Here is a 7086-nt window from a genome sequence, read left to right as displayed (position 1 = left end):
GGGAGATTTGGTAAGTCTCCCACAACGGGCCGAGGGCATTTGTGGGGGGGAAGGTTGCGATCGTCACCTTGCCAGAGCAGGGGGGAAATAAATGGAACCCCGATTTCTTTTTTTTTTTAAGTACCCCTGGAGGCTTCTACCTGAATTCAAAAAGTGGGGTTTAATGTGATCATAACCTTTTACAAAATCGAAACGCCCTAGAAAGGGTCGGAATGGCAAAACATAACTACCCCAAAAAGTTCGTGAAAATCTATACGAACGCACGCATCCCCCTTTAAAAATTTCATAGGAAAATTTAACTTTTTTGGGGGTTATTTAGTAATTGCCCAAGTATTGAGAACTTCTCAAAGGGCATTGTAACTGGCATTATAATTGCGAACAGAAGTGTTTAAAAATCTTAAGAAAAACAAGAAAAACAAAACAAAACAACAACATGAAAAAACCCTGCTTTTTAATTTGGGTAAATAAACCTTGTGAAGCTATTTTGAATGGGGGAATGGGTAAAAAAAAGCCGCTGAGATGCGGATTCCCGCTGGGAAAAACCCTATAAAAGAAAGAAAAATATTTATGATATATTAGACTCCCTTACATAACCACAAACACACACACACACACACACACCCCGCACACACACACACACACACCCCCACACACACCACAACTCACCACACACACACAAAAACCCACACACACACACACCCCGGATTAACCCTGTCGACTCTTTATCGAAGCTACCCAGCGCGCTAAGAACCCGCGCCACGACACCTCCCCCCCGCTCCCCCCGCCTTCAGACGCCCACGCAACAGCCCAGTGCCACCCATAGAAAATTCTTAACAAAAATAGCTTTTGTTTAATTTTCCCCTTTCGAAGTAAGCAGTTTGATTTACAGTAATATAAAATTTAAGGGGTTTTTGTAGTGTATCATGGAAGAATCTGCTTAATTTTTATTGAAATTTTCGCTGTAAGGTTGTTTCCTAAAATAAACAATAAAAAAACACACACACAACACACACACACACACACACACAAACAAAACACACACACACACCACCACACCCCAACCCACACACACACATACACACACACACACACTGAAAAGGCTATCATCCTTAGTAGAATGGTGAACAGAGGGTAGTTATATTTGTTAAGGGCCTTTGCTTTTTATTTCGAGAGGATACCACGCAGTATAAAAACACCAAGCTTTGTTATTTTAAATGGGGCCCGCGCGGAGGTCACGGTAGCCCCCGGGGGAGGGGGGCGGAGTGCCCTTTAGGGGGGGTGGAGCTTAGCACAAACTCCCGGTCAAACGGGGGTCAGATATAAAATGTGACCCCCCTCGCGAGCGGGGGGGTTCTTATTGGGACTTTTGGATCCAGGGAAAACAGCCCGTGGCCCATGGTAATAGAAATAGAATTACCCACATCCTGAAAAAGAAATAGAATTTTCCACATTTATATTGCTCGGCCACCTATCGCGCCTCCCCTCGAGGCGCCTTAAAGGGTGCCCTAACTTGGGGGTCGTCCTTTCCGTGCGTCTCCGGGTTTTCAATTTCGTGGCTGCCGTCCATGTTGCCCTCTTTTCCCCTGGCCCCGGGTTTTAATTGCTCGTCCTCGATTTCCACACCCCTCGAAAGTCCGACGGGCCCCCTTACTTCGATCGTCTTGACCTCCTCGGTCCGGCCCAGGCCTAACCGGCGGCTCCTGGGCCACACGCCCACAGATCTGTCCAGGTCCTTCTCGCGTCCACACGCCCTCGTAATTCGCCCGGATCTACGGGCGCGGGGCGGGGGCGGCATTCGGGGCGGTTATACCTGCGTACGAGCTTGGATTTGACCGGATTGCGGGGCGTCCGCCAGGGGCGCCTATGCACAGATTCTGGGGCCGATCCCTGCGGAAAAAGGGTTTGCGGGTTTCTCGGGATTACGGGGATTTGGAGGAAAACACCTTTTACGAAAATCCTGGCCCCGGGGCCTATGGGATCTTCGATGACGCCCTTTTTTACAGCATCCTAAGGGTCCCCCTTCGGTCCGTGTGGGTCCGACTGCAAATAAAGTGGGGAGCCAGATCTACAGTTAAGGGCCAGAGTAAGAGAAAAAGAAAGGAAAACAGAGAAGATGGGTGGAATTACCACACCCGGTTTTATTCATAACAATTTGGGGTTTTAAATTTTTGGGGGTTTTTTAAATTATTTTGTTTTTTTTTTTTTCATTTTGTTTTTTATTTTTACAAAGGTAAAAAAAAAGGGAAAATAGAAGGGGGAGATGTCAGTAGGGGCCGCATAGCCCATTTGAAATACAAACATCTTGTAGATATGGGAAAGAAAAGGGGAACGACATCGGCGACCCGGGAAAGATCTTTTTAAACCCCATAGTGTCACACAGATAAGAAAGATGAAAATGTAAAGACAGCGACAGACAAAATTGCGGGTAAAGAGATAAATCTTTACGCCGGCACTAAGCAATGAAAAGGGTCAGGCTTTTCCGGTGTGTGAGTGAGGGTGAATTGTGTGTATGCGTGTGAGTGACAGCTACGTTAATGAGAGGAAGCGAGAGTGACCCCACAAGAGAATGAATCATAAACACGAAAATTTTAAAGTTCCTATAACAAAAAAGAAGTAAATTAGCAATGCTAGCTATTTAAGATTTTTCAATACCACATTTAAATTTAAATATAAGATATGCGACAGAATGTACGCAGAAAGAAAGGTGACAAAAAAAATATTTTCCAAATTTTTTTAAGCAAATTTTCGGGGCAGAAAGAAAACCGGAGGCCAGGCATGTCAGCTTTTTAGTCAATTAAAAAATCAATAACGGGGGGATCCTATACCCAAAGCCGTATAGACTGAAAGGACTCGAGCCGGAAATAAAATCCCGCTCTTTCTGGTATCTGTAAAGGCGCTCGCAAAAATTCCCCAAGGAAATAATTCACGAAAACACACAAACCTGGGGGGGTACCCAAAAAATGCAAGCGACTTTAAAAGGGGTTTAGAAAGGTGGATTAAAAAGGAATAATGATTCTGCTTAAAAACCCCAGTTTTCATTAATAACGACGGGAACGGGTCAAACCGATCAAAGGGAGCCGAACGAACGAATAAACTTTCTCTCGAACGACGGAGCGAGATTATTTGGCGTTTTTCGCAACCCCGGGGGGGAATATGGGCAATCCTGTGCATATGAATGGGGGGGAAAATCCAGTATATCAAATAATGAATTTTTAAAGAAATTTCCGTTTCATATTTGTTCTAGCGCCGATAGAAGTGTCACCAAAAAGAAAAAGTAAAATGATCATCGAAACTACCCCCCCCGCCCCGACCGGGGAAAAAAAGAAAGTGAGGTCAGGTCAACCTTTCTAACCAAATGACCCCAAAAGAAAGAAAAGGGAAGGTCAGGGCGGGCGCGAGGGTTTGGAACGAGGTAAAATGAAATGATATTTGTGATAAGATAAAAAAACACGAACGCGTTAAATTCGTTTCAGATGAAACAAATAAATCCAAAAAAAACGAGAGAAAAAAATTAATACTAACTAACGAACGAATTTTTGTTTATTGATCAAAATACTCGATCGCACGGAAAGCGATCTGAGGGGAAGAAAGTGGGAAGTTTCCATTGCTGCATTTGCACCTTTTAACCCAACAAAAAAACAACGGCTAAAAATGTATGGGGGGAAGGGAAAAGGGAAAAAAGAAAGGGGCCCAAAAGTTACTTACTGTTTTTTTCTTAGCCCGTCTGAAGCGGCGAGCGGATTTTCTTCGGAGATTTGCGTTCAGTGCGAGCCGGAAAAAAGCAGCGCCCCCCCTGCCCCCAGATTGTAAAGGGGATTCGTATTAGTACAGTGGGAAGGGACGCAAAAAAACCCCCGGAAAGGGGTAAACACGTACCCACGACGCACGATGCTAAAAGGGCAAAAGGCCGCGCGGGGCCACGGCAGCTGCCCCGGGGAGAGGGCGGGGGTGACCTTTCCGCGCTGTCGCGACAGAATCCCCCGGGGGGAGGGGAGGGACCACCGCCGGGCTTGGGAAAGAACTCCCCTCAAACAGGTCGATATAAAAGGGGACCTCCGCCCCGCGGCGGGGGGTTCTTATTTGGGACATTTGGATCCCGTGGAAAAAGCCACGGGGCAGGTAATAGAAAAGAATTACCCCAAACCTGTAACGAAATAGAATTTTTCCCCAATCTTTTACACACACACACACACACACAAAATAGATAGATGTATTTAATTGTATATATAATTTTGGGGGGGGGTTTTTTATATTAATATTAGATAAAGTATTTTTATATGTATATAATAGGGAGATTATAAAAATAGATAGATAGAATATCATTTTTGATTTATATGGATTATCTTTTTGCCCGATTGCCAAGAATTAATAATAGTGTTTAAGCTTTCGAATCAAAAAATCAAAAGAATTCAAATGAGGTAGAAAAAACCCAAAAAAAAAAATAGGATTTTTGGGGATTTGTGGTTCCCATTTCATATTAAAAAATCTTTTCCCACCGATTTTAACAGGTGAGAGATATAGAAGAGAGGGGCGTTGCCCTTTTAGAATGTCATCTTAATTCGCTCGAAGGGACAGTTGGGGGTACCTGAAAGACCCACGGGGGGGGCACCGGTACATTGGGGTTTTAAACCCCTTAAAAGGGAAAAAAAAAACAGTGTCCTGACTTTTGACCGCACTGAAAATGGGGAAATACGCTCTCTTTCTTTCGTGTGTTAATACACACACACCACACACACCAAAAACACACACAAACCCCCACACACACCCCACCCCCAAACCACACACATCACTCCCAACACACGTCACACACACAGACACAAAAATAATGTATATATAATAATATATATATAAATATATATATTTATATATATTATATATATATAATATAATATATATAATTTTTTTTTTTTTTTTTTTTTTTTTTTTTTTTTTTTTTTTAAAGGTGGTCAGTTGAGTGCGTGGTCACAGATTACTTAATTGTGTTTTTATGTTTTGATGCCCTTTGGAGTGAGACGTGGTAGGGTGCCCAGTTTCCTTCCCCGGAGGTGCCGGTGTTACTTTTAGATATATTCTCTCATTTAACCGGGCTTGGGACCCGCCTTGCTTGGGCTGGCTTGGCCCCCCAGGGTAGGTAGGGAACGAGGTGAATTCCTTGCCCAAGGGGAGTAACGCGCCCGGGCCGGGGGACTCGAACCCCCCAAAAATAGATTGCCGTGTTCAGTCTTGAGTCCGATGCTCAACCACTCTCCCGCGGCCTTATATATATATAATATATATATATATAATAAAATTTTATATAATTATATAAATATATATATATGTAAATTTTTATTAATATATTAATTAAAGTATATATATATCTTTTTTTTTTTATTTTTGTATCTTCTCTCACCTACCCTATTTTTGGCAGCAAACGTTTCAACCTAAGTGAAGAATATTTATGAAGATATGAATATTTTACTAACAAACGCCTGGGTTTGCGATCCCCAGATATTTCCGTGCCCCCCCCCCTCATGGAGCACCCCCGGAACTTTAATGCGCCCATTACTGATATGTCGTGCAAAAAAAAAAGGGCGAAAAAGTTTCAGAAACTTGTCAAGAATAAAAATGTTTTGATTCGGTTAATTTAAACTGTAAGTAAATAATATTTTTTTTTTTACTTGTTTTTTTTTATTATTTTTGACCCTTTATTTCCCTGAATGAACAAAGAACCAAAGCAACAAGAATAAATAACATGGACTCGTGTGATGTTTTTTTAATAAAAATTTTATTGCTTTGATTATGTATGAGGACAGCAAGCCGGGCGTGTTAACGCAACCGAAGTCTATATATATAGCACACAGTAGACCTTGCCTCACATTTCTTTAAAAACACAAAAAACATCATGGAAACATTATTTATTTTTTTAAGGTTATTGCAGTATGGTCCTTAAAATGAAATCCACTGGCTTGTTTTTTTGTTTTGATTTTTTTTGAATTTGCATTTGGGGTCATGGTAATTTAAAAAGGGAAAAAAAAAGATAATGAATTTTAATGGATAGACGATACACAAAACAAAAATGAGTAAAAAAAAAAAATTGAAAATAGGTAGCGGTACCCAAAAAAACAAAAATAAACACAAAAAGGGTTAGATTATATTTTTTAATTTTTATTATTTAATTTTTATTATTATTATTATATTTTAGTATTATTATTATTTTTATTATTTTTATAATTATTTTTATATATATATAATATATTTTTTTTAAAATAATTTTAATTTTAATAATTTTTTACGTGACATCACAACGAGCTCGAATACGTAAATTTTTCGTCACTGTGAACATTTTAGGAATGCTTTCTGTTTTATCGTTTAGTTCATTCCGGTTTTCGCAGGAAAAACCCGATTTAAAAATCCCTAATTTTAAAGCAGATACTATTTTCCAGGGCTTATGCATATGCATTTTTTTTTGAATTTTATTAAAACGAAAAGCCCTTTAATTTGAATCTGAATAAAATTTTATTGCTGTTTTTGTAACTTACCTTTTCGAAAATAGTAAGGTCGTCGCGGTCATGAGGGGACTGACAAACCCAAGCGAGTCTCCGAGCGCTGTTACTCCTTTAGTGACGTTTCGAGTCGCCTTCACATTTAGACGTTGAGAGGGGCGTTGATGCCGCAAAATTTAGTGGTCAGTTCGTCGCCCCGTGTCCTTTTAATTTTTGTTTTTAGCCAAACAACAAAAAGTTTTAAATATTGAATCTCCGTATAGAAAAAATTTGTACGGCCAGGTGGATCAGCGACCATGTAGTAAATCCAGGTTTTTACTTCCATTCTTTAAAGATTTAAGGGTTTTAATAAAATGAGACCACATAATTGTGATCAATAACAAACAGTTTCGGCGCGTGAGGGCCCGTAGGTGTCATCATTAATTCTACATTCTCCTAAGTATAATGTACAAGTATATAGGCCATCGTTAGGATGGAGAAAACCGGTCAGTTGGTAACACGAAATGTGAAGATAAATTGCTTTATTTAGATTTTAAAATGCGAAAGTCTTAAGAATGCCAAAAAAAAGGGGTAAATAAAAAAAAAACTAAAACTTTTAAAA

This window comes from Penaeus monodon, chromosome 36, assembly GCF_015228065.2.
Source record: "Penaeus monodon isolate SGIC_2016 chromosome 36, NSTDA_Pmon_1, whole genome shotgun sequence".
Taxonomy (NCBI): Eukaryota; Metazoa; Arthropoda; class Malacostraca; order Decapoda; family Penaeidae; genus Penaeus; species Penaeus monodon.
Note: the sequence above shows the minus strand (reverse complement) of the source record.